Source organism: Phoca vitulina, unplaced genomic scaffold (assembly GCF_004348235.1).
Source record: "Phoca vitulina isolate PV1807 unplaced genomic scaffold, GSC_HSeal_1.0 scaffold54, whole genome shotgun sequence".
NCBI classification, from domain to species: domain Eukaryota; kingdom Metazoa; phylum Chordata; class Mammalia; order Carnivora; family Phocidae; genus Phoca; species Phoca vitulina.
Window position 1 is genome coordinate 983,415 of NW_022589757.1, and position 11,213 is coordinate 994,627.

At 39.9% G+C, this 11,213-nt stretch overlaps 1 protein-coding gene across 1 annotated transcript in view; it reads right to left on the reverse strand.

The window, feature by feature from the left end:
- Positions 1 to 11,132, reverse strand: part of CNST (consortin, connexin sorting protein) — a 112,864-nt gene extending 101,732 nt beyond the window's left edge. The window contains exon 1 of the mRNA XM_032389338.1: positions 10,894 to 11,132. The gene's annotated coding sequence lies outside the window, so the exon portion shown is untranslated. The remainder of the gene's footprint in view (positions 1 to 10,893) is intronic.
- Positions 11,133 to 11,213: the final 81 nt, after the last annotated feature.

The window sequence follows — 11,213 nt, forward strand, 5'->3', positions numbered from 1 at the left end:
ACCAACAAAAAAAGAAAAAAATAAAGGGGGGGGGATCCTCTATGCACGAAGATGAACATGGAGGCATTCTTTTAAAGGTTTACTTTGTTCCAGGAACTGCTGTACATAATTCTATACACATTACTTCAGTTAATCTTTGTTAACGCCAATGAAGTATTATTTCCCCCATTTACACATGTGAAAACTAAGGGGTAAGGTAGTTCAACAGTGCATGGTTTCTGTGGCAGTGAGTGAAAAATTGGAAACAATCTAAATGTTCAATAATAGAGGAGCAACTAAGTGAATTAGCTTATACTCCAAGTGTTACAAAGTCACAAAATATGTACATTATGAATCTACGATAAAATGAGGAAAGTAGGGCGCCTGGGTGGCTCAGATGGTTAGGCGTCTGCCTTCGGCTCAGGTCATGATCCCAGGGTCCTGGGATCGAGTCCCGCATCGGGCTCCTTGCTCAGCGGGGAGCCTGCTTCTCCCTCTCCCTCTGCTTGTTCTCTCTCCGTCTCTCTCGCAAATGAATAAATAAAAATCTTTAAAAAAAAAAAAAATAAAAAAATAAAATGAGGAAAGTAGAATCTAAAACAAATCATAGATAGGATTTCAACTGTGTTTACACACACGGCAGAGACTGAAAATAAATATACAAAAATGTGGGGCACCTAGGTGGCTCAGTCATTAAGTGTCTGCCTTCGGCTCAGGTCATGATCCCAGGGTCCTAGGATTGAGCCCCACATCGGGTTCCCTGCTCAGCAGGAAGCCTGCTTCTCCCTCTCCCACTCCCCCTGCTTGTGTTCCCTCTCTTGCTGTCTCTGTCAAATAAATAAAATCTTTATTTTAGAAAAACTAAATATACAAAAATGTTAACAGTTCCTTTTCTTGGTCAATGGGAGTACAAGTGATTATTTTTTCTCTTTTTGCACTTTCCTGTATTTTGCATATTTAAAGATATATTTTTATACTCAAAAAATTTTTTTAAAAGTTGAATCATGGAGTGCTGGCTCAGTTGGTTAAGTGTCCAACTCTTGGTTTCAGCTCAGGTCATGATCTCAGGGTCCTGGGATCAAGCCCCGCATAGGCTCCGCACTCAGTGGGGAGTCTGCTTGAGATCCTCTCTTTCCCTTTCCTTCTCCCCCTCTCCGTGGCTCTCATGTGTGCTAAAATAAATAAAATCTTTAAAAAAAGTTGAATCAAGAACACATATTTTTAAAGAATCACTAATAGGGGTGCCTGGGTGGCTCAGTCGTTAAGCGTCTGCCTTTGGCTCAGGTCATGATCCCAGGGTCCTGGGATCGAGCCTCACATCGGGCTCCCTGCTCCGCGGGAAGCCTGCTTCTCTGTCTCCCTCTGCCCCTGCTTGTGTTCCCTCTCTTGCTGTCTCTCTCTCTGTCAAATAAATAAATAAAATCTTTAAAAAAAAAAATCACTAATAATGCTACCGCTAATCTAAATATTAATATTGTTCATCTCTCTAAAAAGAAAATAATACAAGTAAATACAGATTATCACAAAAATTTAGCAAATTTAAAACAAACACACCATTTACTAATGCTTTCTGTATGCTACATACCATGGAAGGTAGTCACTTTGACACACATTATCTCATGTAATACACTGTGGGTTTTCTTCCTTTTGGGACGTGTGTTTATCCACCATTTCAGAAGACAGCCACTGCTTTATTTGTTCTATTTAGAACCATCAAAGAGTTGCCTGATATATTTGCCAATAACCTAGAGAAACAGGGGTTCCTACAAAGCCAGTTTTCAAGGGCACAAAGTATAGACTTCTACCGAGAAACTTTACAGATCTTAGAAATCAACTCATCTCAACTGTTATAGAATCTGTCCCTGTATGTTTACTAAATCCTAAGTAAAAAAGGTGGCATTTGAAATTCCAATAAAATAAAAAAAAATTCTACACAATACTTACTGCATTAATTATAAGTATACTAACCAACAAGTTTTTCATATATTTTTCTTTTCCTGTCTAAAAAATTAAAACAAATCTACATAAAGAGATAAAAGTATGTATATATACTTGTGACGTGTATTTTTCATCAAATATTTTGGTGAAAATGCTGATTTCCACCGCATTTCTCACAGTACTTAGTAAAATACGGCTCACCTATGGGCTCAAACATTAGCCATTAAACCGATAGGACCTAATGCTACATTTATTTATTTATTTATTTTTAAAGATTTTATTTATTTATTTGACAGAGAGAGACACAGCGAGAGAGGGAACACAAGCAGGGGGAGTGGGAGAGGGAGAAGCAGGCTCCCCGCAGAGCAGGAAGCCCGATGCGGGACTCAATCCCAGGACCCCGGGATCATGACCTGAGCCGAAGGCAGTCGCTTAACCGACTGAGCCACCCAGGCGCCCTAATGCTACGTTTAGATTCATTCACAAGCCACCTTATTTCAAAATTATTCACCAAAATGTGTATGAATGTTGTAATGTGTACATACACATGTATACTGTAACGTGTAAGTTCAAATGGATTACCAGTAAAATTAAGTAATGAACTCAGCTAGGATAAAAAACATAATCCATACAGCATCAAACACAATTTTAACACTATTTTTAAATCACAAAATCTAAGCCAGGAGTTCTAGCTTAGTTTCTATTCTTCTTTTGAACAAGAAGTAAAAACTCATTAATTCTGTCATTTCCAAAGTTATTAGGAAATTTCAAAATGAGTTTAGGCCAACATACTTACTTTTAATTAAGGCTCTCATTGTCTCACATAGCCCTTTCAATCCATCCTGCATACCAGAGGCAGATTTCTATTTTGAAAACAAGTACCTTTGTGTTTTACAATAAAAACAGTGACTTGAAACACTTGTGGAATGAATATTTCTTCATGTCTCAAAGATCTGTGGTTACATCTTACCGTCTGGCCAGTGTAGCTAGCTAGTATCACCCCAGTCTTATGTTGTTACTGGCACTAAAACAATCTCTGCATCTCAGATGAGCCCCCAACATCTCCAGCAGGCCGCTACCAACATCCCATTACCTAGCTCTCAGTTCCTACCCCTTTGCAAGTGTCAGTGGCTTGCTGCCACCCCTCCCACCATTACCCAATCCAAGCACATCAAGAACTCCAGACTCCTGCATTTTTGTCTGGCCTAATAGTGACATGTTGATTTACATCTAGAGCATACTGAAAGTTAATAGAAAGGCAGGAAGAGAGACAGGTGTAAAAGTGAATATGCTTTCTTTTAGTTATTCAAGAGAATGTATTTTGATGGGATTTTAGAAAATGAAAGAATGCCAAAGCAAGGCAGTTTATTCTAGGTTATAAATTCTAAAAAGATAAACCAATAGATAAAAAAATGTGTCCCAGAGAAGGATACTTTAGGATGTTTTAAAAGATTATTGGTAGAATATGATTTTCCCCAAAGATGTTTTATTTCAGTGGTGAACAGTCCCTGAAGAAAACATATACAATAAAAAGAGATGCTATTAAATACGCTCCAGTATGGCCTATGTCTGTGTACCCAAAGTATACTTGTATTCACTTTCTTCCTGACAAATCTATCTGACATCTTAAGTAGCTTGACAGACCAATGGATTCTAACTCTAAATTAAAGCTTCTACTAATTTTTGAATAACCATGTTTTCCTCAAGTTAAAATTTATCTACCTTTTCTCTTTGGAGCATGATTACTTTTGTAACAGAGAAGGAAGGAGAGGAAAGAGGGAAGGAGTAAGATTTGTACTCCTCCCCCACTTGAAGTCTATAATAAACCATGACCTGTTCTGACTTTTGAACTTTTCATAGAAGACAGAAGAATAGAAACCAAAAAGGTGAGGTAAAGCAGAGTAAGTTTGGGGGCATTCTGGATATCTTTTCACATATTCTGAAGAGCTAGAACAGACTGGAAACTCTCCAGCAAAGGCTATACAAAATACAAAGTACTATACAAGTGCATGGAAGCTTTAGTTATAAGACAGACATTCTTAGAATATTTGTTTCCTCAGCCTCAATAAGTGTTCCTGAAGCAGAATTTTTGCACACATAGGTATATACTCTTTGAAGCTGTCAGGGAAGGCAAGCCATTTTGACAAAGGTCAAAGCCCTTTTGGGCTTCACTAGGGAATCCCTACATTTTCCCCAGGTATAAAGCTGAAAAAGGACAAAAAGCCGGTAGGCATCAAAATCCACAAAATTATAATTAAACAAGAGGCCACTTGATATAATTAAAACTACCTTCTGAATTAAATGCTGTTTTAACGGGGCGCCTGGGTGGCTCAGTCGTTAAGTGTCTGCCTTCGGCTCAGGTCATGATCCCAGGGTCCTGGGATCGAGTCCCGCATCGGGCTCCCTGCTCAGCAGGAAGCCTGCTTCTCCCTCTCCCAATCCCCCTGCTTGTGTTCCCTCCCTCGCTGTGTCTCTCTCTGTCAAATAAATAAATCTTTAAAAATAAATAAATAAATAAATGCTGTTTTACTTTAGGCGAATATGAAACCTCTTTCTCTGGATTGTGAAAATACGAGCTTTGGTGGATAGAAGACCTAGGAAATCAATTTTTAAGCTAGAGTTCAGATGTAAGACTAAGAATAGAAACCATTTTTTTCTCTCCTCAGTCACAAAACATGTATTATAGGATTAAAATAAGGAAGTCACATGACCTTGTCGCTAATTTTGGCTCTTTACAGTGCTTTCCCAATGCTATAGGTATAGCTCTGATTGGGATGGTAAAGAAGTCCACAGCAAAAAAAAAAAAAAAATTTTTTTTAACTATTGGAGCAAAAGGAAGTAAGTGATTACTTTGTAAGGTGTTGAAGAAAATAAAGCCTGGTGACTGAATTTGGATTAAGAAGTCACAGATGATATAAAGCCTTTTCCAGGAAATCAAATTTCATAATTTACTCTTCAGCGTAGTTTCCACGAACTTCCACTCTTGATCTGAGTTGAACTTGAGGGAGGAAATCATGATTACTTGGTATGAATCCTTTTAAGACCTGAGTTAAGTAAACCATCTTCATGCTCCACAAGCAGGGGAAAAAGAAAAAACTGAAGGAAGTAATCTTTGGTGCTTCATAAGGTACAAAAGAAATAACTCCACTAGGTCTCAGTAAATACATTTTCACAAAAATAAGTTCTCATAGGGGCACCTGGGTGGCTCAGTCGTTAAGCGTCTGCCTTTGACTCAGGTCCTGCTGGGATGGAGCCCAACATGAGCCCCACATGAGGCCCCCAGTTCGGTTGGGGCAGGGGACAGACTGCTTCTCCCTCTCCCACTCCACCTGCTTGTGTTGTTCCCTCTTTCGCTGTCTGTCAAATAAATAAAATCTTTTAAAAAAGTTCTCATTGAAAAATCTTAAGCAATGTTTTTCACTTCATCTAAAAACTTTTTTTAAGATTTAGTTGTACAGTTTTAATACCTGCAGAAGAGAAAAATAGCAAGAAAAGCAATGTGTGCATAAAATAAAAATGTAAGTGGTATGCTCTGAAATACTCAGAAACAACAGCATTCTGTATCTTATCATAAAGTTCACATATTTTAAGGAAATTATTTCAAAGTCTCTAGTATAAAAGATGCTTTAAAATGTTAGTTTGCCTTTGTTCAAATTAGAAAACCAAGCCACTGAATACACTGAGTTTTCTAGATGCACTTAACATAGGAAAAAAACAGTAATTATTTAGGTAGGTAGTAGTCTTCCAGGAAAAACAGGCTAAGTATTCTCATAAGAGACTTTAACAGATAAAATTACAAAATATTGCTAATTCCTTAAAACGCCTAGGTACTGTCATTTAAAATGTCAAAAGACCAACTGTCAATAAAGGTGACAATATTTGTCCCTTACTGTTTCAGCATTCTTCCTACAGTCAAAAGGAAAAATAAACTTAATTTGTCAGTATTTTGACAGACACATTACTATCTTTCCTTTCCACATGGCTAATGAAGATGAAAAACAGGAAGTTCTAAGAGATGGCAGGGAGGAGCGGGGTGTTGCTACAAAGTTTCCATCTCCAAACACATTAAAGAGCAGAATCTCACAACTGTGATTGAACAATTTAAGAAATCTCAAGCTATTACAAGATTCAGAAAAGTTTTACATTTTTTTCTTAGATTGTTCAGACATGATTTTCCTTTTTCTTTTATTGAGGTATAATTGACTAGTGATACTTCTTTAAAAATATTACAAACTTTCTCCAAAGGAAAAAAAATATTACAAATAAATTATTTCAAATGCATGAAAAACAAAAGTATTCCCTGGCTAAAAGGAAATATAATTTCCCCCAAGGGAATGATTCCTAAATTTAAAAAAAGCCTATATTTGTGTGAACCTTCAGGGCTCTAAAGAGAATGCTCCGCAACGGTATCAAGACACATAATGAGTATGTGAGTAGAATTTCTCAATAAAAATAAAATCCATGGAGAGGCCACTTCAATCATTTAAGATCTTCTTTAAAAACTGAAATTGCCAAACTCTCAATTAATCTTCTTCAAATTAAAAAAAATTTGCTAAGGGGCACCTGGGTGGCCCAGTCGTTAAGCGTCTGCCTTTGGCTCAGGTCATGATCCCAGGGTCCTGGGATGGAGCCCCACATCGGGCTCCCTGCTCTGCGGGGAGCCTGCTTCTCCCTCTCCCCCTCCCCTGCTTGTGTTCCCTCTCTCGCTGGTCTCTCTCTGTCAAATAAATAAATAAAATCTTTAAAAAAAAAAAAATTTGCTAAGACTAATTTGTAAGAACAAAAGATACTATTTTTCTTATCCAACTAAATGGTGTCAATGGACAGTCATCTAGATTTAAATACGAATGAAAACACCATATTCTCCTACTATAATGTGCATGTATGTCTCACCAAACAAGCAACATCCAATCACTATTCCCTTCCCCAGTTCTGTCTCTGACCCTTTAATACTCCACACACTGCCAACACTGTGCCAGATCTATAATGACCAGACTTTACAGAGGAGTTTTGTTTACTGACCAGGTAATTTAAGATTTCTTTATATCATAAAGGTTGGGGAGGGGGCATTTTCCTTAGATTATATTAAATATTAATTAGTCTTTCAGGTGAATTTTGCCACTGAATTTTAATATTCAATGTAGATGTAAATAGTGCAAATAAAGTAGTATTTAGGGAAGTTTAATAGGATATACAGATCTAGGCGCGCCTCAGTGGCTCAGTCAATTAAGCATGTGACTTCTGATTTCAGTTCAGGTTGTGATCTTAAGGGCCTGAGATGGAGCCCCGTGTCTGGCTCCAAGCTGGCCATTGCACCTGCTTGGGGTTCTCTCACCCTCTGCCCCTCCCCCTGCTCATGTGCTTGCTCTCTCTAAAAAATTTTAAAAATTAAAAAACAAAAAAAAGAATATACAAGTTGAGATAGTAATGATGATGGATCCTATTGATCTCACTGAGGTCAGTTAGCTGCAGGATTAGTTTTCCAACAGAGTTATCTTTCAGTTTTAACAACTCTGAACAAGAGATGGTTCCATGCAAATCACCCCGTTGCAGAAACAACTTAAAGCACATACCTAGACAGCATGTCAGTAGTTTTCTATAAAAAGTGCAATATATTTCCCTCAGGTCATGATCCCGGGGTCCTGGGATTGAGCCCTGCCTTGGGCTCCCTACTGAGTGGGGAATCGGCTTCTCCTCCCCCTCCCCCACTCATTCTCACTCTCTCAAATAAAATCTTTTTTTTAAAAAATAGTGACATTACGTCCTTTTAAATTTATCTAAACCACCAAACACGTGTTACTTGTTTGCTAGTAATCAGGCTCCCAGCGTTTTAGAGCCCAAAAATATACCCTTTCTTTCTGAATTTTAATGAAAAGATTTTTTCCTTTGACAAGCAATGCCATCATAGAGAGGAGCACATTTACAAAACTCTTAACCTTTAAATACCTGAAACTGACCAGAAACTGATTCAGAAATTAAGTCTACAACAGCAGGAACTCTAACTGTTCACAGTAAAGTTCAATCTTCTGTAGGTCTTCAAGTTCTCCCTCCTTCACAGCCACAGGTAAAGGAGACAGAGACTCACACAAGCCTTGACACATTGTTGACAAGCAGACATAAATAACTGTAACAATGACACCTCAGGAAATGACTGAGCATTCTAATCATCTTACAACCCTCATGAAACGTGCACTGGGGCACCTGTTCATCCTCCTCAGTGTGAATACAGTCAACACTAAGAGGAAGAGACTTCTTGGAACCTTCTTCCTGCCATACAAACTTCTCAGTTTGAGTATCACAGCACTTTAGGAAAAGGATTTTTAAACTTACCCCCCTGGACTTAACCCAGACTCTCAGGGTAGGAAGACATCTTAAAAATCATACAGTAATCCTATAGCTATGTGCTGCCCAATAAGGTCCAAGCCATTTGCTAGCTACATGTAGCTACTGAGCACTTGAAATGTGGCTTGTCTGAATTCAAATGTACTCTAAGCATAAAAGAATTCAAAATATCTCAATATTAACTTACCAAATGGATTACACCTGAAACTGTATGGGTTAAATAAAATATATTATTAAAATTAATTTCATTTGTTTCTTTTTTATTTTATTATTTTTTATTTAGGAAACTTTACATCGCTTTTATGGCTTGCATTACAGTTGGATTGCTACAGACCTCTAGACCCTATAGCAATACTTATAGACTCACAGCATTAGTTCTAATAGCAAACAAGAGCTAACACTTGACATTTCCCAATTACAACCGCCATTTAAAAGCCAAAAGAGGGGTTCCTGGGTGACTCGGTTGGGCTCTGAATCTTGGTTTTGGCTTAGGTCATAATCTTGGGGTTGTGGGGGGCAGAGCCCCATGTGGGCGTCCTCGTTCAGAGGGGAGTCTGCTACTTTTCCTCTCTCTCCCTGTGCTCCCCCCATGCTCTCTCTCTAAAATAAATAAATCTTTTTAAAAATAATAAAAATAAAAGCCAAAAGAAAAAGTAGTATTTTATTTTCTGGATCCACTGAGATTATAATAAAAATAACTTAAGAAGAGTGTAAAAACAGAATCACTTTTGCCCTGACACCATTTTAAAGAAAGACTACTTGACTTCAAAAAGGCAAAAATAGGGGCGCCTGGGTGGCTCAGTCGTTAAGCATCTGCCTTTAGCCCAGGTCATGATCCCAGGGTCCTGGGATCGAGTCCCATATTGGGCTCCCTGCTCAGCAGGAAGCCTGCTTCTCCCTCTCTCACTCCCCCTGCTTGTGTTCCCTCTCTCGCTTGTGTCTCTCTGTCAAATAAATAAATAAAATCTTAAAAAAAGAAAGGCAAAAATAGCACAGGATGCAGAAACTACACCTCTTAAGAAAATAAGGTGGGAAATATACAAACCAAGTTTTTCTAATAAAGTAGATCTGAATGCTGATTATAAGATATATCTTTAAAGTGAAATTAACATTCTTTCATTTCCAGTACCTAGGGCCTCAGAGAGATATGTAAGATCTTGTCTTTATTATTCAAGCACCTTCAACCACAACCAACCACTAACATTATAAAAAGGGAAATACTTATAACCTCTCTTGTTCAAAACTAAAACAACAACAACAAAACAAAACAACAACAAAAAAACACAACACAAAAGCAAAATAAGAATTTCTCTAGGGCTGGGTAGGCTACCTTTGGTCCATAAACCTTATGAAATAAGAAAACATTTTAAAATAAATACCTTGCACGCGATTTTTTTAGAAGTGTATTTTAAACGTGAGAAACTCAACACATTTCTAGAAGCAAACCACTTCTTCCTCTATCATAAGACATCTTTCTTCTTTATTTGATTTAAAAGTATTCAGGCCTCCAGGGCTTTTAAGGAAAAAAACCCACTGTATTTCTGAATCTATGAAAATATTTTTAAAGGGGTAGAAGAGGAGAAAGCTCTTTAAAGAATGGAGGGGGAAAAGCTTTCTCGGGTGTCCAGAGGATGCAAGAGTCACTTCTAGAAAACTGTCAGTGGGGAAACCGTATAAAAATTTTTTTGAGGAAATTTAGACCAAGGAGTCCCCAAGGCTTCCACAACAGTTGGTGAGATACTTTCTATGGTGTCCTAGCAAATTTATAATCTCCAAAACGCCATACATATTTGGCTGTCAATTTCTTTATCCATTTTGACATTCATCAGCTGAGTATAATCTTCAGACTTCCATTTGCTAGGTGATACATTCCTTAGAAACCTTTTCCTCGTGCATATAAATACCAAGCTCAATTACGCTCCCAGTCGAGTAAGCAGAAAGGATTGCACATATTTTAATGGGGGTGTTGACTGGCTACAGTTTCCTGCCCTGGTGTAAAGAGTACTGGTCTCTTTCTGAGTATAATCCTTAAACCCCGAATCTCAGAGACTCGAGTCTTCTAACATTTCCCAATAGGTGAGAAGACTGCCAAAATTTCCATTAGAGCATCCTATTTTTAGAGTCTTTGGAATTGGTCTTCAAAATTGCATTCCACAGTATGTATCTGAGTAAGTTTATGCGGGGATCAAAATAAGCATCCTAAGGTCGCAACCTTTCTAAGCTTACAAATGGATTTAAAGCTCTTAACCCTTAATTTTAAAAACCCTTAACTTTAAATCTGTTCAACACGCAAATTAAACACAAAAATTAAGGTCGATACCGGCCCAGAGGGAGGTACGGAAGGGAGACCCCCGGGCAGTTCTCGGTGGTGGCGGAAAGGACAGGTATGAACGCAAACAAGGACGGTCCCCGGGGTGGGGAGCCAGGGCAGCGGCGGGGGGCGAGCACGGCACGGACACGGGGCTGCAGGAACCAGAAGCGCGCGGGCGAGCGCGGAGGGCATGAGACTGCCCCGCACCAGAAGCGCAGAGGCTGCGCGCGGCGCCGGGGGAGGAGCGAGGGGGTCCCGGGGGGTTTCCCGCCGCGACCGCCAGCCGGCCGGCGCCCCACATCCCGCTCATCTTCTCTCCTCACCTGGGAGTCGGAGGCGAACACAGGGCTACCGCTGGGCGCCGGGTGTGTTTCCAGCCCCGCTCGCTGACATGGCGGCCGAAGAGCTGTCACAGAGCCTACTCGGGTCTCCCGCCGTTCCGGTGGAGGAGACACCTCTTGCCTTCCCGCCCCGCCTCCCTCTGCGCACCCTTCCCCGCTGGCCGGCTGGCGGCGGGCCGCCCGCGACCGCGGAGCATAGAGCGCGAGCGGCTAGAGAGGAAGCGTGGGGGCGGGGGGGGGGGGGGGGGGGGGGGAGAGAGGGGGGGCGGCGGGGGGGGGCGGGGGGGGGCGGGCCGGCCCCG